Below are 21,454 nucleotides of genomic sequence, written 5' to 3'. Positions count from 1 at the left end.
ACAGTGGGAGGAACTGAGCAAGAATTCATTCATTCATTCATTCATTCATTCACTCACTCACAGTTATTTGTTACAGTTCTCTCTGTGACAAGCACCGTTCTCGGCACTGCAGACACCCTGGGGATCAAGACCTCCAAATACTATCACCTTTGGGGGTTAGGGTTTCAAGGTATGAATTTGAAGAGGGGGGACACAAACATTCAGACCAGAGCAAACTCTAAGATGGATGACACACGGGCCCTGCCCCGGAGGAGTGGTCTTCTCGTTGGGGAGCTAGCTGGAGGCAGTAGCCAGGCACCCCAAAGGAAAGGGAGGAAAGGAAGAGAAGACTCACCTTGCAGAGTTGAATTATGGACTCGAGACCTCCTGTCTCAGAGCCAAGTAGGCAAAGTCACCTTAGGAGAGAGCCCTCAGTCAGCAGGACTGTAATTGGATTTAATGCGTAACTTATATAAAGAAAGATTGTGTTGAAAGGAAGTCACTGAAGAGGACCCTGTCCCCCACCTGTCCCAGCAATGCCTGGAGACTTGGCACCTTGGCGTCCCCATGACTGAGACATCCTCCTGGCACAGAGACAATTCCCAGGCTACCTGTGGGTGGCAGGTTGCCTAATTTGTACACAATTCTTCCTTCCTCCCCTGTCCTTGCTGTGGCTCCCCAGCCCCTCCTCCAGGGCGAGTCCATTCCCCACCTCATGGTCTTTGGCCTGAGTTTGCTTCAGCCAGAGGAACGTCAGGGGGCATGACATGAGCAGGGGCTCTGAGCAGGCTGGCAAGGTCTGCCTGCCTCTTCTGCCATTTGCCATGAAGAGTTTGCCCTAGGAACCCTTTCAGTCCGAGAATGAGACACATGTGAAGCTGACCTGAACCCCAACCTGCAAAATTGTGGATGGAAAATGAAAGCTGTTGTGTTAGGCCAAGGAGATGTCAGGTTGTTACGCAGCAGCATCGTGGCAGAAACCTGACCGATACACAGGACCCGATGCAGGCAAACTGTCCAATCACAGAAGTGCTCGAATCGCTCCCTTCCGCTCGGGTCCCTGGCTCTCTAAGCCGCCTCATAACTTGGCTTCCCGTACAGTGCGCCTGTGCAGAGGGGGAGAAGGAGCTGGTTGGGCCTGTTAATATTATTTCATAGTTTGATGTCTCCTCATAAATGATCATGTTGGCTCCACATGCCAGTCTCTTGTGAGAGGTTAAGAGGAGACAAGCCTGAGGCTGATCCTCTCTGAGATCCCGGCAAGGTCCACCGTGTGGGGCTCCGCTGTGTGGCTGACCACTGCACCACGGTGAAGGCCCTGAGGCCATGTCCATGGGGCCCCTTTGTGGCCTGCCAGCCAACTAGCCTTTCTTCAGCCACGCGCCCCAGCAGCCAGAAGAAACTCCTAAGAGCTAAGCTCACAAGTCTCTGTGACTCCAGGTAACATCAGTGGGATGGAACAATCTTACCAGCGTAACGGCTCTCGATTCGGGGGGTATCACATGACACCACTTCTCATCATGTCCAGAGGCAGGGTCGTCGTGAGGGGGATTGGAGGGTGGGGTGTGATTATGATAACATTCCCTGGGAGATCCTGGTCCCCCCCATCACAGTGGGTGACCACTGCATTAACGGGATCACAAAAGCTTTGTGGGGGATGCAGCATTGAGATGGGCTTTGGAGGATGGGAAGAATTTTGTTAAGCAAAGATGGGGGGGGGGCGGGCATTGCAGACAGAGAGAATGGCGGGGTGGGGAGTGAGTGTACAGGATGTTTGGGGAACAGCAAGGCCGAGCCGAACTATATGGCCGGAGCCCAGGACACCGCTGAGAACACGGGAGACACGAGGCTGGAAAGTCAAGCCTGCATGTCACAGGGGCCCAGCTGCCCTGGGAGGGTGTGAATGCTCAGAAGGGCCAGGCAATGGCAAGACATGGGCCTGGGAACCCTGCACCCTAGTCCAGGCCCCTTCCAGCGAGGCTGGGGGAGCAGGCCAAGATTCCAGGGGCCTGGTGTGATCCGGCTGCTCCGAGGACCTGGCCCGTTCCAGGGGCTGCAGCCAACGGGAAGAACGCCCCAATCTCCAAGTAAAATCCCATTGGGAGTTAGGGCTTCGACATATGAATGTGGGTGGGTGGGGGGACCCCATTCTGTGAACGACCATTTCCTTCTGGAATGCTGAGATTTTTGAGGAGGAGTGTGAATCACGGGTATTTTTGGTCCAGGTGAGATTTTACCTGTTGGCTCACATATCTGCTCTCACCTAAAGTCTGTGGGACGCCTGGGCAAACTGGGTTAAGGACCTTTATACACCAGGTTCACGAGTCGTAAATCAGTGGGATGGGTCCTCACAGCAATCACACCTCCCCCATAGTAGGGAGTCATTTCAACAGCCTGTCAGAGATCACTTGCCCCCCTAGCATGGTGCCCTGCACATAGTGGGTGCTCCATCCAAATGGGCTGAGTGAATGAATCAGCAAGTGAGTGAGCGAGGACTTCCGTTGAATATGGGAAATGCCAAACCCATGGGAGACTTGCCGCCTCCCTCCGTCGCCACTCATCTTATTTTCCAGCGCCGGGTGTTTTCGGCAGGTGCTCCCCAGGTCTCTGCGGAGAGCAGCTGCCTAGAGGCCCCCGGACGGCGGGGTCTGCTTCCTCGCGTGGCGCTCACAGGCCACGGAGGGCCGGTCGCACGCGGATGGGTGGGAGCGGGTGTCCGCGTCCCACGGCTGGCTGGACTGCGATTCTCTTGCTTTGCGGTGCTCCGTACTGATTCTGAGCTCCGTCTGAGGCCGTGAGGACTCCGAGGGACCAGGCGAACGCTGCTGGAGAACCCAGGAGAAGCGCACTTGAAACTCGTGGAAGGATTCTGCCGGCTTCACTTGACACCGCGTAGGAGCCGCGCTGCGGAAAAGAAGCGTCCAGCCAGGTGTATCTCACGGTGACCTACGGTACTGACAAAATATTTCACGATTTTTCGGGTTATTGGGGATAAATTAAGCAAATGAAGTCTAGCCTGCAAAGCTTGGATTGGAAAAAGCTATTACAGTAGGGCTCCTACTAGGTGTAGAAGCCTTAATAAATATTTCATACACTCGCTTACGTCCACCACGGCCTACGAGGCACGTGTACGCCTAGTGCTCAGCGCAGCAGGTTGACAAGAAGAGAAAAGCCGCGTAACAAGGACCTCTGGCCTCTTAAGTATTTTATGTCACAGTGATGTAAAAATTCAGGGCGTCCCCCCCAAAATGTACACACACTTTGAATAATTGAAAAGGCAGTGTTTGTTAAAATACATTTCATTTTCAAAATGCAATAGAATCTACAGACATTGTGTGTATACATTTCTTTGGACACGCTGTATGTCATTTATTTTTTAAAAATCAGCTTAACGCCATGCAGACAGGGTGTTCCAGCTGAGAGCCAAGGCAACGGGGGGGGGAAATGTGCGGGAGGGCTCCCGCCAGGGGCACAGTGTGCGCTGTCGTCTGCTGATCTAATTCTCTCTCGGGCTCGAAATGTTTCCCCTGAGCCCACAGAGAGAGATCCACCCAGAGAGAACAGAACTCAGCCTGGACTTGAGAGCAGCCGGATAAGGCTGGGTCCCCTCAGAAAGGCCCTTATTACCGATGGATTCCGTGGGGGTTTCCCTCCCTCCCCGCGTTCACCAGAAGGTTCTCTAGAAAGTCTCCCTAATTTGCTCCTTTGTGCTTCTCATTAGGGCCCGAGAGGAACCCCGTTGAGCGTCCCTGACATTATCTCGGTCCACCTGACGCCTGGGTGTTTTCAAATGTCACCTCGCATGAGTGATAATAGCAGCTCTGATGATCTGAGTCACTGAGCTGGGGGATGGACTAAGCAAGCGAGAAGGGACCAGGAGGAAGGGAGAAGGGTCCTTCACACACACGAGGGAGGCTCGGGGCCCCTCCTACTCTCCAGGAACTTGGGGGCGAAACTGGTGTTGGAAATGCAATCTCGGGGTGGCCTCGACTGGCTTGCAATTGGCAACGGGCTTCCCGTCCCCAGTCAGAAGTGAGTTTGAATCAGGCGACGATGCCGCGTAACTATGACAACCACAGACAGCAAAGGAGAGCGGGAGCTGGATGTGTCAAGGTCGGACGCGTCGAGGTTGACACCGGCGCAGTCAAGGCCGACGCGCACCCGGTGGCATGGGCTCCGGCCTCGCTGGTTTGCAGCCCGCAGGCAGCGCCCAGCTCCGGGGTGTAGGGAACTGTGCCGCGGTGCTGCTGGAGCTTGTTCTGCTGAGGCTGTTCCCTCCCCACGGTGGGCCTGCCGGCCGCCGGCCTCTGGGACTAACAGCGGAGCATTGCGCCCCCTCCACCTTCCCAGCGCCGCTCCCCTGGGCTCTGGGCGGCAGCGGGCAGTGCTGGGCAAGGCCAGCCGGGTGTCGGGATCCCGGGACACTGGGAAAGTGCAGGGCCAGCAAATCACTCCTTTACTCTGCCCTCCAGGGGTCTTGTATCTCCTTGGTTCAGGCATCCCAGGGGGAAATAAAGCCAACGGATGTGCATGGGTCCCAGAGAGAATTTAACCCCAAATTTGCCATCTCAAAGGCCTGTAGGGACCAGGTGAGTACATAGATATGTGAATGCGACCCAGTGAAGACCATAAGGGGTCGTGGGGCCAGTGCCTGAACTGCCCGTCTTAAAGGGGTTCAGATTTAATGCAAGCCCTCTGCCCCTAACAAAGGAACAAAACAAAGCCTGCAGCCGAAACGGAACACATTGGTGGGTGCCGAGCGTCCCTCCGGCCACCGATACAAAATTCCTGTTCTGCTCTGTGCCCTCATATTTTATAGGTGGAGAGCCTGGGTTCCAGGGGGAAAGTCACTGGGACAGGACTAGACCCCAGGTAACCGAAGTGTCCACCTGTGGAGGATGATCTCGCAAAGCCAGCCTTATTACTTGTTGGGGGAAGGCAATGGTTACTCTGGACTTCCAAGTCCCCAACCTACAGACGTGCCGACACTGAGCCCCACCTTCCCGGGGCTCCCTGGGGGGCCCGAGTTGCCCACTGTGGGAAGGGCTCATGTACAGGTGAGACGGCCTCGGTGGCTCAGTTTCTCCATTTGTCGTCACCCAGAGGTGGAGCTTCCCGATTTGTCTACCTCGTGTCCTGCCAGGTGTCTCAACCCCTGAGCTTCCTGGTTGGGGTGGGAATAGGGAATAAAGCGAGCTGACCCGGAGCCCTGGGCCCACGCCTGGCGCAGGGCAGGCGCCCGCTAAGCATTGCTCATCGCCGGGTGGAGGTGTATCGGGGTTAGTATCGGGTATGGTCTCGGACCCACGGGCAAAATTAAAATGTTGCCCACAAGCCTAACTCACAGGTAATAAACGGAAACAAGCTTATTCTGTGCTTCCCATGGCACAGCGAGGACAATCGCAGGGAGGGGAATGGCCGGGCCCAGCCAGGGAAACAAGCCCGAGAGCGAGCGGGAAAGCTGAGGGCAAACCCTCCGTCGGCCAGGGCAGGAATCAGCAGCTTGTTCTGCAGGGGGCTGGGCACTGACCGCCCTGCAGCCTCTTAGGGAAGGAAATTGCCTGAGTAAATGCTTCCCATGCAAAATGACTGCGAGCCGCAGGAGGCATCTTCCTCCAGCCACTGAGAACGTTTCCTTGTAAATGAAAAACTTTCCAAAAAAAAAAAGTGGAGCAAGTTCACCACGAGCGATTCAAATGAATGCACCTCCTTAGGTATCTGAGGGTTTTGTCGTAGCTCCCAGGCAGGGACTCCTCTGAGGGCCCAGGATGGCCGCCTCCCAAGCAGCTGGGGGACGGCCGGGCCCCCCCTTCCCCGGGTGCACACAGGGCACCACCTTCATTTGTTCCCGCAGGCGGCTCGTCACCTCCCTCCGCACAGCAGTGACCTTTCCAAAATGCAAATCCGATCGCTGGATCGCTGTCCTGCCTAGATGTGCGTGTGCGTGTGAGTGTGTGCGCAGGTTGGAGCATTTAACAGAAGGAAACGTGGATATAAAACACAGACGCGAACGGCATTTGGGTCACACAAGCTCAGAGAAGCAACGGGACTAGGTGTCCGCGCAGATTCCCTCGGAACAAAAGGGACAGCGGTTTCCACCGAGCACCAAGCCCCCGAGGAAGGCGAAGTCCCCCAGCAGAAGGGGGTCGGACACTGACCTCTACGGAAGGGCTCGGCGCCGCTCTGCCCCGGGGCCTCGTGGGAAAGCCGGGGGCCTGGGGGCACCTGAAAGGCCAACGACTAGGCCAAGGGGCTGAAGGGGCTCCTGCAGGAAGAGCCCAGCAAGTCAGGGCCCCGTCTGAGGGCAGAGGGCCCAGGGTGGAGGGCTCTGAAGAACCGCAGGGTGTGAGCGCAGGGACGCGCGGGGCCAACCCTGGAACTGGAGGTCCCTGGGGGCCCGCATGACGTGGACACAGGACACAGGGAGACTGGACACGGTAGGAAGCAGATATGTGGGCTCCACTTCCAAGAAGTCGCAGAGGGAAAAATGGGCGTATCCGTCACCTTGGGAAGCGCGGAGAGCCACCTCGCCGCCTCGCCTCTCCAACAAGGTGGGGGCCCCTAACGGAGGGCTCACCCTTCTCCCCAGCAGGGCCCACACAGCCTGGGTGGCATCCAGAGTAGGCGCCTAATGGGTGTTTCCTAACAGGTCCTGAAAGGACACAGTGACTTGGGAAAGGACCTTGACCTTGTGAAAAAGAAAGGAACCCCAGTGGAGCCTCGGAGAGCGCTGAGCCCCTTCTGAACGTGGCAACGTCTCTCGATAGTCACCTGTCGTTTTGTAGAATGAAAACTTGTTCCCCTGCTCCCCAGTGTCCCCCTCTGCGAAACTGGATCGTTATAGGGATCAGATAACTCAACCGAAGTACTTAGAACTACCCCTGGCGCACAGTAAGTGCTTAATAAATATTTGTTATTATTATTATTTTAGAAGGAGCAGCGGGGCGTCATGGAAAAGATACGTCATTTCTAGTCAAGAAATGTGGCTCCCAAACTATTCACACCACGGTGGCCGGCGGCCAGCGGCGGTCTCTGTGGCCTCCTCGCCTGTGAGGCAGGACACGGGCGCACTCCCCACGCGGGGGGTTATGCGTATGAACAGCAGAGCACCTGAGAATATTCTGCATGTGTTCTAAGGAGCTGTCCGAGCCCAAAGTGTGTGCGTGTGCGTGTGCGTGTGTGTGCGTGTATGTGTGCATGTGCGTGTGTGTGTGCATCTGTGCATGTGTGCATGTGTGTGCGTGTGTGTGTGTGCGTGTGCGTGTGTGTGTGTTCCTCTCAGCAGTTCACGCCGTGTCTGTGCCTTTGGACAGTAACCCCTGAGACCGGGGGTGCCTGGTGGGGATGAGAGGGGTGTGTGGGTGGTGGGGTGCCAAGCTGAGGTGGAAACCCCGTGCACAGACCCCAGGAGCAGCATTTCCGCTCCCTCCGCGGAGTAAGGATGTGGAGACCCGCTAAGAGAGCAGGGGCGTCATCTCTCGCGTGTGGCCCGTCCCAGCCTCTCAGGCCCTGAATGACCCCCGTCGGAGGACAGCAGCCACGACCGGCTGTCCGGGAAGGTGCCTGAGGTCCGGCTGAGACGCGGCCCCTCCCTTCTGGTGCCGGGGGACCGGTTGCTAAGCTGAGAGGAAACCACAGGCCCCGAGGTGCTCACTGTCGTTTGAAGTGTCCGGTTACCTCCTGGTGACAGACGCATCTGAGTCGCTTCCGCAACACTAAGCAGGCGCCCTGCTCGGGTTTACAGTGCGGCCGAGCGCGAAGGACACCGTCTCCCACATCGAGAACTGCCCTGAGCGGACGGGATCCCCTCGGAAGCCCACAGCCCCTCTCTAAGAGACAGGACTGTTCTAGAAATCGCACCTGTAGGATGTGGGCTGAAATCTTCCCCGCATCCCGCACGCGTGGTGTTAACCACGAGCGCCGATGCGAGAAGGGAGGGCTCAGGCCCGTGAGCAGCGTTCAGAGGCGCGTGCAGGCGGGAGACGGGGCTGGCAGGCCTGTCCCAGCAGAACACGAGCAGCGTGAAAAATCCATCTCGGTACGGACGAGCGGAAAAAAAAAAAAATAGGGATTTTTTTGGGGACAGTGTTTGTATCAGGGCAGATGAAAGAACAGATATAGGCCTTTGACATCTGCGAGCCACCAAATTGATCGATGATGTCACAGTGTGGGGCCTCTTTGTTTCTATTGCTACCACTGACCTTGGGGCTAGGACGAGTGCCGCCGCCGATGACCAGCGAGGACGGCTCCGCACCGGCCCCGTGCGCTCCACTCGGCAGGCGGGCGGCATTTCATCTCGTCTTCACGGCAGCCCGCCCGGAGGAGATGATTCGTTCCATCTCCCACGGAAAGGCCTGAAATCTCGGTGCTCTGGCCATTGGTCCCGGGTTATAAGACCCGTGGCGATGAAGCCACGGGCCACAGGTGTGTTTAACCTGAAGCCTGAATTCTTAAACTCTACACCACACCCCCACTGGCTCTGGCTTTCTTTGTTTTTTGTTTTTGTTTTTTGCTAATCCTTACCTGGGAATATTTTTTCCATTGATTTTTAGGGAGCGTGGAAGGGAGGGAGGGAGGGAGGGAGGGGAGAGAAAGAGAGAGAGCGAGAGGGAGAAACATCGATGTGAGAGAGACACATGGATCGGTTGCCTCCCGCATGCACCCCAACCAGGGCCGGGGATTGAACCTGCAACCCAGGTTCGTGCCCTTGATGGAGAATCGAACCAGAGGCCGTGTGGTGTGCGGGCCGACGCTCCAACCGCTGAGCAGCACCAGCCAGGGCTGTAGGTGCATTTTTACGCCTGGTGCGGAAGCACATGCTCCCGACTGCTAACATCGCCTGTCACCTATTATTTGAATTATTACACAATATTACTTTGATTTTAAAAAAATTTGTTGAGAATGTATTTGCTTTGCACAGACTCACATTTTAAAAAAATTTGTGCAGTGACCTTTTTTTGTGATCCACCCAGGGGTTGGGGGAGCCTGGGATTTGGGGGAAGAAATAGGCCCAACTCCCAGACGTTGTCTCAGATTTAGGCTGGGCCTGCACGAAGCCGGCAAGACCCAGATATGCAAGTACCTGAACTTTCTCCCTGATGTTTGGAGCCCCGAGAGTGACCAGCTCTCCTCCCGGCTGTGAATTAAACTTACCTGGGGTGCTTGGGAACATCAGCACCGGCAGGGGCGCCTGCTGCCCCAGCCTGGGACCAATGAAGCCCCCAGGTGACGCTCATCCACAGGAGGGGTCGGGCTCACTTACGCAGCTGTGATTTCCATACCTTTTTAAAACCAGTTAAACCAGCTCTTCCATGCCACTCGGATCTTAAAAAAACAGGACGCTTTACCAACTTTAAAAAATTCTTTAACTTTCTGACATTCCTTAGCACAATATCACAGAAGCTTTTAGTAATGTCTTAAAATACAGCCCAGTGTGGGCCTCGGCGGAGCCGCGGCGATGCGCTGAGCCGTATATCTCGGCGCTTCCAGGCCCGTGCGCTCTCGGGGGGCCTCGGAGCAGCGCTGCTTCATCTTACTGACGGGAGGCGCAGGGGGTGCTCCTTACAGATTTACTGTGCTGGGGGTCGGGGAAGGGGGGAGAGGGGCCCAGGGGGAGGGAGGGAGGGAGGTTAAATGTTGTAAGACTGTATCACTTTTTCAAGTTGATGTAACTGGTTTATTCTATATTATGTCCAGAACCTTCTCTAAGGATGGGTTTTGCTTAACCTTGAAAAGAATCAGTCAAGGTCCAAATAAATAGCTGAGAATTGCTCATATTCTCCTTCCTTGTGCATCTGCACTAATTCGGATCCCGGCCTTGGCGTCTTGCAGAAAACAAAGAATAATTTTTTAAAAAAAAGTCTACATTTTCCCCCAACGTGCTTCTTTCTCTAAGAGGTGCTGTTTTCTTCTTTGCGGCTTTATTGAAGGTGTTTTGTTTCAGAGAAACCCTCTTGGCTTAACCTGCAAAGTCCCAGAACAAATGGTGTGTGCGGAGCGGAGGCTTTAGACGGGGCGGCTCGCAGCGGGGATGGGCTGTGCAGGTCAGGAGCCCGGGCTAAGGGTTGGGGGGGGGGAATGAACCCTCAGTGGGTGACCATTTATCCCGGGGCTTTTCTCTGTTCCAGTCGCATTAATTTCCACGCCTGGCCGTTACAAATGTCACGGCATGTGATACGCTGTGGCCGATGCGCGTTTATGGCTTCTCGGGTACGTCGGTTAACCCACAGGCACAGTTAGGCCACAGGCTCGCGTGATTTCGAGGTACACATTCCCCTACGTACACAAGCGTGATCTCATGCACACGCATGCATGGGTGCAGTCACTTGTTCCTGTGACATCACATGTACACATGCTCCCTGGGAGATGTTTTTCTTTCTTTCATTAATCCTCACTGGAGGATATTTTTCCTATTTATTTATTTTAGGGAGTGTGGGAGGGAGGGGGAGGGGGGAGAGAGAGAGAGAGAGAAGCATCGATGTGAGAGAGACACGTAGATTGGTGGCCTCCGCATGTGGCTGGGGAATGCACCCGAAACCCTTTGGTGCGCAGGCTGATGCTCTAACCACTGAGCCTGCCAGCCAGGGCTGCTTTTTTTCCCTATTTTTTATTCAGCTTTATTGAGGTACAATTGACATGAAGTAAACTTCACATATTTGAAGTGTACAACTTGGTAAGTTTACATATATATATGCAGCCATGACATCACCCCCCCGATTGAGAGAGCGAACCCACCCATCACCCCCCGTGTCCCTCGAGCCCTCTGCGATCCCCCCGCAGCCCCTCTGCAGCCCCGGGCCCCCTGCCGATCTGCTGAAATCCTGCGTTCTGCGGGATTTCACGCAAATGGAATCACGAGCGTTCCTCTTCGTTTCCTGGCCCCGTTTACTCAGTGTCATTACTTTGATTTTCACCCCTATTGTCACACGCATCGATCATTCATTCCATCTTATTGCTGAGTATTTAACCACAATTGATGGATCCGTCTACTTAGCCATGAGTATTTGGATCATTTCCCTTTTCCAGCTCCTAGAGATAAAGCTGCTAAGCAGGCCCTCGTACAAACACAGTTTTAATTTCTCTTTGGCAAAGACCTTGGAGTAGAAAGGCTGGATCCCAGGTGAGGCGTACGTCCAACGTTTAAGAAACTGTCAGCCTTTCCCCCAGTGGCCGTGCCATTTCCGTCCCCTACAGCAGCGGTGACCGCTCCTCCCAGCCAGCGCTCAGTGTGGTCGGTGTTTTTGATTTTAGACGTTCTGGTCGGTAACGGTATCTCGTGGTTTAAATTTGCATTTCCTCAGTGACTAATAATGTTGTACATCTTTTCAGGGGCTTGTTAGCCATCTGGATATGGTCTTTGGTGAAGCATCTGTTTAAGTCTTTTGCCATTTATTAATGTGGGGTTTTAAAATTTTTCTTTAAAAAAAATTTTTTTTTTACATATCTTTATTGCTTTCAGAGAGAGGAAGGGAGAGGGAGAGAGAGAAACATCTATGATGAGAGTCATTGATCGGCTGCCTCCTGTGGGCCCCCGACTGGGGATCGAGCCTGCAACCCAGGCATGTGCCCTGACCGGGAATCGAACCCCGATCGCCTGGATCCTAGGTCGATGCTCAGCCACTGAGCCACTCCTGGCCCGGCAATGTGTTTTTTTGGTGTGTTTTTTAACAGAAAGTATTTAACTATTTTATTCATTATCATGAAAATCCACCTATTTATAAAAATTATATACAGATATTTTCTTTCTTTTTAAAATTTTTATTATTTTATTTTTTAACTTTATTAAATGTATCAGGGTGACAGTGGTTAATATGAACATAGAGGTTTCAGCGTGGGTTTCTATGTTACAAGACCTGTCTGCTGCCCTGTGTGTCTACCACCCAAAGTCCTGTCTTCTCCTATCACCATAGTTGCTTGTTTTCTTATGATTAATTCTTTAGGACTTCTTTATATATTCTGAATACAAGTGATTGGTCAGATCTACACTTTGAAAATATTTTTTCCAAGTCTATGGCTTGAAAAAAAAATTATTTTACCAGTGTATTTCAAAGAGCAAAAGTTCTTAGTTTTTGTGAAATCCAATGTGTTACTCTTAAAATATGGATTGTGCGGTTGGTGTCATCGCTAAGAAACCTTCCCTTAACCCAAGTTCACAAAGATTCTCTCCCCTGTTCCTTCTAGAAGTTTCACAGCTTTAGGCTTTATATTTAGATCTATGATTCATTTTGAATTACATTTTTTAATAGGATGTGGGGTATGAATCAAAGCTTTTTTTTTAGCATGAGAATCAAACATATTTTTTAAAGACTTTCTTATCTCCACTAAATTTTGTACCTTTGTCAAAAATCAACTGACTACACATGTGGGGGTCTCTCTCTGGACTTTTATTCTGTTCCATTGCTCACTCTGCTGAATATTACGCTCAAATTACATTATCCCAATTACTGTGGCTTTAAAATAAGAGCTAAATAAGATCCTCCAACTTCGGAGGGAAGGCCTCCAACTTTGTTCTTCCCCCTCCCCCCAAAAGTGTTTCGGCTGGCCCTGGCCGGTGGGCTCAGTGGTCAGAGCGCTGTCCTGTGCACCAAGGGGTCTTGGGTTCGATTCCCAGTCAGGGCACATACCTAGGTTTTGGGTTCGATCCCCGGTATGAAAGGCAGCGGATCAATGTTTCTCTCTCACATCAATGTCTCCCTCCGTCCCTCCCTCCCTCCCACCCCCTTCCTCTCTCTAAAATCAATAGAAGCATATTCTTGGGTGGGGGTTAAAAAAGAAAGATTCCGCTGAATCTGTAGGTCATTTTGGGGAGAATGAATAACAGTGAGTCTTTGGGTCCACACACTCGGCCTATTTCTCCCTACGTTCAGGTGTTTTTCACTCTTCTCAGCAGTGTTTTGTAGTCTTTATTTTATTTATTTTTTATTTTTAAAAATATATCTCTATTGATTTCAGAGAGAGGGGAGAGAAACATCAATGGTGAGTCATTGATGGGCTGCCTCCTGCGCGCCCCCTGCTGGGGGTCGAGGAGCCTGCAACCCGGGAATCGAACCGCGACCTCCTGGATCCCAGGTTGACGCTCAACCGCTTTCAAGTGCGCATCTTGCACACCTTTTGATATATATGTTTCTAAGCATTTCATATTTTTGATGTTATCATGAATTTTCAAATTTCATTTTCTAATTGCTGCTGGCACATAGAAAATACCACAGGTGCGTGCGTATCAACCTTGAATCCTGCCGTCTCCTTAAACTCACTCGTTGGCCCCAGGAGCCTTTGTGCAGGTTCCACGGGCTGTTTCTCCACAGACAACCACATGGTCTATGTCACTATGCGGGTGTTGGCTCCTCCCGCATGTAGATCCGTCTTTCACCAGGTATAACTTTTCTCATGCCTACAGATTTCCTTTACTATTTCTCATACTGTGGATCTACAGGTGATCACTTTGGCTCTTGTGTGTCTGAAAAAAATCTATATTTTGCTTTTGTTTTTGAAAGATGTTTTCGTTGGGTTACAGAATTCTCGATGGACAGATTTTCTTTCAGTCATTGAAAGATGTCCTGGGTGCTTTTAAGATTTCTCTCCTTAATGTGTGATTTCTCTCCTTCATTGTGCTTGGGGTTCATTGAGCTTCTTGGATCTATGAGTTTACAGTTTTCATCTAGCCTTGGAAAAATCTAGGCCATTATTTCTTCAAACAATTCTCCTGTCCCCTCTCTCTCTCCTGTGACCTTATGGGCTTATTTTAGATTACCCTAAAGGGAAACAACTGCAGCCCAAAGATGAGACAGAGAGAAGGTAACACGATTGATCTTTGATATGCCCTTGTGGGAGAGACGGGGGGAGGAGTGGTCAAGGACAGATGGGGGCCGTGTCAGATGAGAAGTTCCTCGTTCAAACTGCACCAAAATTGACTCTGTGACTTTAGGCTAGTCCCTTTGTCTTTCTGCATCTCAGAATTTTTGGCTGTGAAACCTGGGAGTTATTCTAAATGATACCCAAGACTCCTTCCAACTTACACCTTTTTTTTGGTTCTGGGTAGATTTTGGTGGAGGACTCACATCCTTACATGCAGCTACATCCATTTATCTCCCTTCTTTTACAACTGACTAATTTGAACAATTTGAGCTCCTTAGAATTAGGGAACTAGGCTATTTGGAGCAATCCTCTCACTGAAGACAACTAAACGCTGGATTTTAAAAATTCCTTAAAGACATCAGAGGGCCTGACAGAATCAGGGGTTTCTAGGGAAATCAGGAACTTAGAGGAACAGGCAACGTACTGAAGCCACACGGCCCGTCCAAGGGAGCTGGTTTACTAGGGGCCGAGACCCCTAAAGAGAGGGATGTTCCGGTGATGGGGGTTTTTATGACATAATTTATCTTCAGCAATGGGTGAGATAATGATATGAAAAACAGGATCCATTTCCACAGTGAATTTCTCACTTACCACCAGCCCTGTTCAGGGACTGGAGCGTTCCGTCAGAAACTAAAACTGTCATTATATTAGAGAGCTCAAGCTGAGCTCTTAGATCATTAAACTACTTGACGTGACCTCCAAGTACTTATTTCACAGCCAGAAATTCTTTTTTTTTTTATAGTTACAATTTTTAAAATTGATTTGAGAAAGCGAGGAAGGGAGAGGGAGAGAGAGAGACAGAAACATCAGTGATGAGAGTCACTGACCGGCTGCCTCCTGCACGCCCCCGACTGGGGACCGAGCCCGCAACCCGGGCATGAGCCCTGACCGGGAATCGAACCGCGACCTCCTGGTTCATGGGTTGACCCTCAACCGCTGAGCCCCGCCGGCCGGGCGCAGACACGCTTAAACCGTATCTTCTTGTCCTTCCGTGGGTAACAGAGGAGATGTGAACTTTCGCTCGGCAGCCCCCCCGCCCCCCCAATGCTGCCACTTACTTTCCCGGCCGACTTCTCCTTTCTTCCCACCGTAAGGCGTGTGGTGAACCTGAGTCGCAGTATCGCTCTTTTCCGACCCAGCAGCTCAGGTGCTGATCGCAAGACGGGTCCGTTGTGCTGACTCCTCACAAAGCCATTTCCGTTTCAGACTTGTCAAAACGGCCTTCTAAAAGCCTGTGCTTACGAGGACCGTTGATGACTCAACCCAACTCCAGCAGGGGGTTACTTTTAATTTGGGCTAAGCGGACGAACAGCCCTTTGCATCTCTTAGTTATCAATATTGGCCCATGGGGATAGGAGGGTCAGAGAAACAACTCTTGGTCAACCCAGAGATTCCCCCGGGGCTGCGCTCTGGGGTACAGCCACCAGGCCGTAAGCAACGCTGGGGACAAACGGACACTCTCACCGCTTGGCTTTGTGCTTCCGAGACTCCGCCGGCGATGTCTGTGCACCATCGTGTGCGTGTCCAGGTGGCTTGGATGGCGGTGGGGGCTCCAGAAGGCATGTTCGTCGCAGTGATACGTAGAGAAGAGCTGAGGCTTAGTCCAGTGGACAAGCCCTTCCCGGCCTAGTCTCTGTTCCTGGCTCCTTCTGGAGGAATGCTCTTCTAAGGTCTTCATTCTCTGGGCGAGGTCACCCCCATTCTCCAGCTCCCCACGACACAGTCAAAACCGGGAGGCCTGTTTCTCTTCTTTCTCCTGGACTTACAAACTCCCAGTGGGTAATTAAATTGGCCACATACTAGTCCTGGCTGTAGTTTTAGGAGCCAATTAGGCCATCAACGCACCTTCCGGATCAAGAAGCGAGGAGCCATGCCCCGGCCGTGGGGCTCAGGCGGTTGGGGCATCACCCCGTTAGACCGAAAAGACTGTGGGTTCGATTCCCCGTCCGGGCACCTACCTGGGTTGTGGGTTTGATCCCCGGTAGGGGCGGGTATGGGAGGAAGCCAATCGAAGTTTCTCTCACATTGATGTTTCTCTTTCCTCTCTAAAATCAATAAACATATCCTTGGGTGAGGGTTTTTTTTAAAAAAAAGAAGAAGTTAGGAGTGTTTTACTCTAGCTCAGCATGCCACCGGCTCCTGGGAACAATATTTCACGAAGCACACGGCCCTCTACACAACAACACACTTTTTACAGCAGATATTTTAAAAAATATATATATTGCTATTGATTTTTTAGAGAGAGAGGAAGGGAGAGAGAGAGAGAAACATCCGTGTGAGAGCGGAGCATCGATCGGCTGCCTCCTGAGCTCCCCCTCCGGCCGGGGACCGAGCCCCCAACAAGGGCCCGTGCCCGGCCAGCAGCAGGATCGGCGGCCTCTTGGCGCAGAGCATGACGCCCCGCCAGCAGCCACACCGGCCGGGGCCGCAGCGAACACTTCCTGAGCACTCGCAGTGTGCCAGGCGCTATTCCTAAGCGCTGGAGACACAGAGATAAACAAAGCCTAATCTTTATTCTGATCAGCGAGGTATTTCCTGGCCAGCGGACTCGCTAAGCACAACCTTCCTCAAGATCTGAAGCATCGCGAGCTGCCCCGGTGGGGCGACCTGAGGACTCCTGTTGGTTCTCCTCTCAAAGGACGCAGCAGGCCCCCCGCCCGGCCCCAGCACACGCATCCTGCCCCTCCCTGCCGCCCCCCCCCCATGGCCCCAGCACACGCATCCTGCCCCTCCCTGCCGCCCCCCCCCCACGGCCCCAGCACACGCATCCTGCCCCTCCCTGCCGCCCCCCCCATGGCCCCAGCACACGCATCCTGCCCCTCCCTGCCTTTACCGTGGTCTGCAACCCAGAACTCATGGAGCCGCTTCCGTGTTCAAACGCAAAGATTAAACATCAAACAGGCGCCGCTGTTCCAAGCAGCATACTTAACGCATGTTTATTTTGTTCCAGGGTTTGGAAGTTGAGAGAATTCTTTCCAGTTAACCAAGCGGCAAAGAAAACTCAGAAGCACCATAAAAAGAGCAGAGTCTAAGCTCTGACCCGCGATCCCACACGCCGACTCAGACTCTGCTTTCATGTGCCATGAGAGAGAGGCTTTGGGTGGGTTTTTTTTTTTTTTTTTTTTGGCATCAAATTGACCTTATCTGTCAAACCCAAAGACTCAAGGCTACAATACAGCGCTATGCCTTTGTTCTCACAGTCCCTTTACTACCTTGTGTGGTTTTTAGGAAGCTAGGCTTAAAAACCGATCACAGTACAGTATCTCTCTCCACAAAAGATTTCCCCTTCATCCTGAGGGTTTTAAAATATTGTTCTAGTGAATCCCAACTGGGATTCATCGGAGCTGGGTGAGCTAAGTAAAGGTGGCTTCTCGGGCTCTTATGGAAGAGGAAAGAATGTCCGAGCGGGAGGGTTTATTTATTCAAGCTGCTTATGCTTAAGGGACGTGTCCTCTAGGCCCTCCCGCCCGGGCGGCTGTTCTTCAGCGGGGCCGGGTCACAGGGCCAGAGGACAGCGAGCCCGGGTGGGACGCACAGCCACCTCTGGAACAGAGCTGCATCCGCTCCCCGAGGCCCGGGGCTGGGTGGAGGCGACAAGGGCGCACTTGGACACAGATGGACATAGTCTCCTGGGGCCACTCCTCTCCGGTTAGCTATTTTTTATTTTTTTTTTAATATATCTTTATTGATTTCAGAGCGAGGAAAGGAGAGGGAGAGAGAGAGATGGAAACATCAATGATGAGAGAGTCATTGATCGAGCCCACAACCTGGGCCTGTGCCCTGACCCGGAATCGAACCCTGATCGCCTGGATCCCAGGTCGATGCTCAGCCGCTGAGCCACGCCGGCCGGGCCGGTTACCCATCTAAAACATGCAGGCTTGCTCGGCTGGCGGGCGTGGCTCACCGGCTGAGCATCGACCTGGGATCCAGGCGCTCGGGGTTCGGTTCCCGGTCAGGGCACATGCCCGGGTTGCGGGCTCGATCCCCAGCTGGGGGCGTGCAGGAGGCAGCCGATCAGTGACTCTCTCACCATGGGTGTTTCTCTCTCTCCCTCTCCCTCTCCCTCCCTCTCTCTGAAATCAATAAAAACATTAAAAAAAAAAAAAAATAGGCAGTCTCCTTGTACCGTTTGTTCAGCTAAAGAGAGGCCATCCCAGGTGTGAGCATCAGGATTCGACGGGGGTAAGGGATCCAGGCGAGAAGAGCAGATGGGAATTTTAGCTCGGAGCTCAAGGCTGCACTGAACTTAATATGCTGAGAATAAACGTTCTCACTGGAGAACTTGGTTTGGCTCTGACCCTCTAACTTCCATCGCTCGTCGGGCTCGGAGCCTCGGCTAGTGCTGGGGGACAGGTCTATTCTTTATAATTCCACCTTAACCCCCACCAAGCGTCGTTACAGAGGGAGTAGAAAAATAAGGTCCCCCCCCCCATTTCTGTGACATTTCTGGGTGTCCAGGTGGGAGAATTTCAGAAAGACTGGAACATATAGACATTTCCAACACAAATCCCCACTTTCCTCTGCTCGGTTATAAACCAAACATTGCTACTGCTCACACTTAGCTCGTTCTTGCAAGTAGCTAGCTGGTCACCTGGCTAACGTCCTATCCCTGCCTTTCCTTATGGATGCTAGGTGAGTGATATCCGCTGGAAAGGAGATACGTTTATCTTAAGGTGTCCTTGGAAACAGAGAACAGATCCGGAACAGGGGGCTGAAAGTCAGAGATTGCCACCTACCTACTTAGCGTTTCTCCAAGGGCTTCAACCTCCCGTCTCTTGCCGGCTCCTTAAGATACCCAACACTTCCTATCACCCCCCCCATCCCTCTCAAAGGCTAATCTAATTCCCAACGTCTCCATGAACGTGTCCCCTGCCATTCCAGCACAGTGACTTCCTTCCTGCACAACTGCAGAACGCATTATATATTGAGGAAAAATCTCCTCGTTTCTCTGCGACGGCACTGTCCCAGTCACGCACAGACACCCAACGGGAGGCCGAGAGGAGAAAGGCCACCGGTCCCTACGGAGCTCACGGTCCAGCGCAGGAGAACATGCTCACACAGGCTGGGAGTAGGAAGAGAGAAAGAATGCAAAGAGGAACGACCATCTTCTAATTTTTTTAAAAAAAAATCCTCACCTGAGGATGTGCTTTTCGTTGACTCTAGAGACAGAGGAAGGTAGAGGAGAGAGAGAGAAATGTCAGCGTGGGAGAGAAACATCGATCGGTTGCCTCCCGTGCTTGTCCAGACCGGAGATCGAACCTGCAACCTGGGTACGTGCCATGACCGGGACTCGAACCCAAGACCCTTCCGTGCACAGGACGGTGCTCCAACCAACTGCGCCACCGGCCAGGGCTGAACGACTGTCCTTCACGGTGTCGGTCAGACTGCGTGAGATCAGGGTACGCTTTGTGGAAAAGGTAACACGTATGCAGAGCTGCGAAGGATGGGTGAGTTTTGCGGTCCTAGAATTGGCAAAAAGGACATTTCAGATGCAGGAAACGACCCGGACGCCAACCCGGGGAATCGGAAGAGCCGGTTATGTGTGACAAGCACCAGCCAGTTTGCTTCGATTGGCGTGAAGGGCAGATCAAGGAATAGGAACAGGCGTGGATGGGGCGGGGGCGGCCGGTGGCCATGGAAGGGCCCACACGCTTGCCGGGGATACCGAAGGCTTCGAGGGGGAGTCACAAGCCTTAGCGCTGTGCTTCGGGAAACCGGGCCAGTGACGGGACGGGAGAGCTGGAGGGTTCGGTCGGGAGCATCGTACAGCTTAGAACAGGCGCCGGGGGCTGGAGGGGTGAGCGTGGAGCGGACGAACCGTAGAAGCCAGAGACCGAGAGGCCGGCTGGAACCCGGGCGGGCGTGGGGGTGGGAGAGGGGACACGGACAGGACAGGAGCGCCGAGGTTCCCAGCTCGGGTGACTCGGGAAGCATTAATCCATCAGAAGCAGGGCGACGGGCGGGAGGAAAGAGCGATGGGGAAGGAACGAGGGATTTCAGTGAGAACACTGAGTGAGAGGTGCTGGGGGCGGGCCCCCGAGCTGCCTGTCACGCGGGCGCTTCGCGTGCTCCGGGCCCTGCGGACCAGCGGCTGGTCGCCGACGGGGAGGCCACGGCTAAGGGCACACAAGCGGTCGCGTAGAGAGTGTGGTGAGGGAGAGAGAAAGCCATCACAACGCAACTGTGAACACATGTATCGAGAAGGCAGGTAATGGAAAAAGATCCAGAGAACAAAAGAAAGAAAGAAAAATGCCCAGAAAGCAAGAGAAGAAAACCAAAAAAAAAAAAAACCCCAAAAAAACACACACAAAAAATACAATGCCATAGAAACCAACAATGGAAAGTTTTAATAAAAAAAGGGCTTAGCCAACGATGTTGAACGCTGTAGCGGATTCCAGGAGAATTATAGGAAAATGACCGCTGGATTTGGTGTGGAGAACAGCTGATTTTTAAGAAAGCTGTTTCTGAAGGAGCCGGGCCTTCACAGGGGTAATGGGGCCGGTCAGGGAGGGGCATGGACACAAGAGCCCTCGGCTGGGAACCGGAGAACCTCAGTTCCGGCTGAGCCCTGCTGTTAAGCAGCCGGACGACATTCTAACCTCTTCTGAAACGATTTCCTAGTCTTCGCAGTTCTATAAAAACTCTTCCAACTCTCACTTTTAAAGGTTCCAGCACCCGGCGGGCCTGGCTCAGCAGTTGAGCGTCGACCTAGGATCCAGGCGACCGGGGTTCGATTCCCGGTCAGGGCACATGCCCGGGTTGTGGGCTCCATCAATGACTCTCTCATCATTGATGTTTCTCTCTCTCTCTCTCTCCCTCTCCTTTCCTCTCTCTGAAATCAATGAAGATATATTTTTTAAAAAAGAATTAAATAATAATAATAATAATAAAGGTTCCAGCAAGCTACCTGTATGCCTGAACGATACAGAGATATTGAGCTACAGGTTTTTACTAGATACAGGCCAACTTCACGACTTGTAAGTTGTGCAAAAGTGAGGCACTTTCTGAGTGTTTCCTAATATAGGGAAACCGAGGCCACATCCTTAGAGGTTTTCCTCCACGCTAACCAAGTTGACGAGGTCCCTTCCTCCAGGCTCCTCCCATCTCCAGTCTACTACCCTTTATTCTGAAAGTGGAGCTGAGATATTATACCTGATCTATCCAGCAACTTGTTCCATTGCTTGGAATCAGAGGATGCCACCAACAGCATTTTTTTTGTTTGTTTGTCGAAAACTGTTGGGTAATATTAACAATCAGTCCCCCCAAATCATGTATTTCCAGCCACATGTGATCATATACTTGTACAGGGACACTTCCCGAAACTCACTGTCTCATGTCACGTATTCCGCAAACTAAGCCCGAAATGTTACTCAAGAAGAACCCGGGTGCACTGAAGAAAGGACATTTACTTTACTCGGGGTCTTCTGTCTGTAGGGATCCCAGAGCAACACAAACTCAGAGTCACTGAAATGTTAAGGACTACACAGCTTTTGGTTGGGCACACGGTCTAGTGATATCTTTAAGTGACTGTAGATGTGAAATAGTGTGACCGGGTCCTGTGATTAAAGTATAAAAAAACCACAATAATTTATCTTTTTAAACGCCCCACGAAGTGGGATAA

Source organism: Miniopterus schreibersii, assembly GCF_964146895.1.
Source record: "Miniopterus schreibersii genome assembly, chromosome: 4".
NCBI classification, from domain to species: Eukaryota; Metazoa; Chordata; class Mammalia; order Chiroptera; family Miniopteridae; genus Miniopterus; species Miniopterus schreibersii.
Note: the sequence above shows the minus strand (reverse complement) of the source record.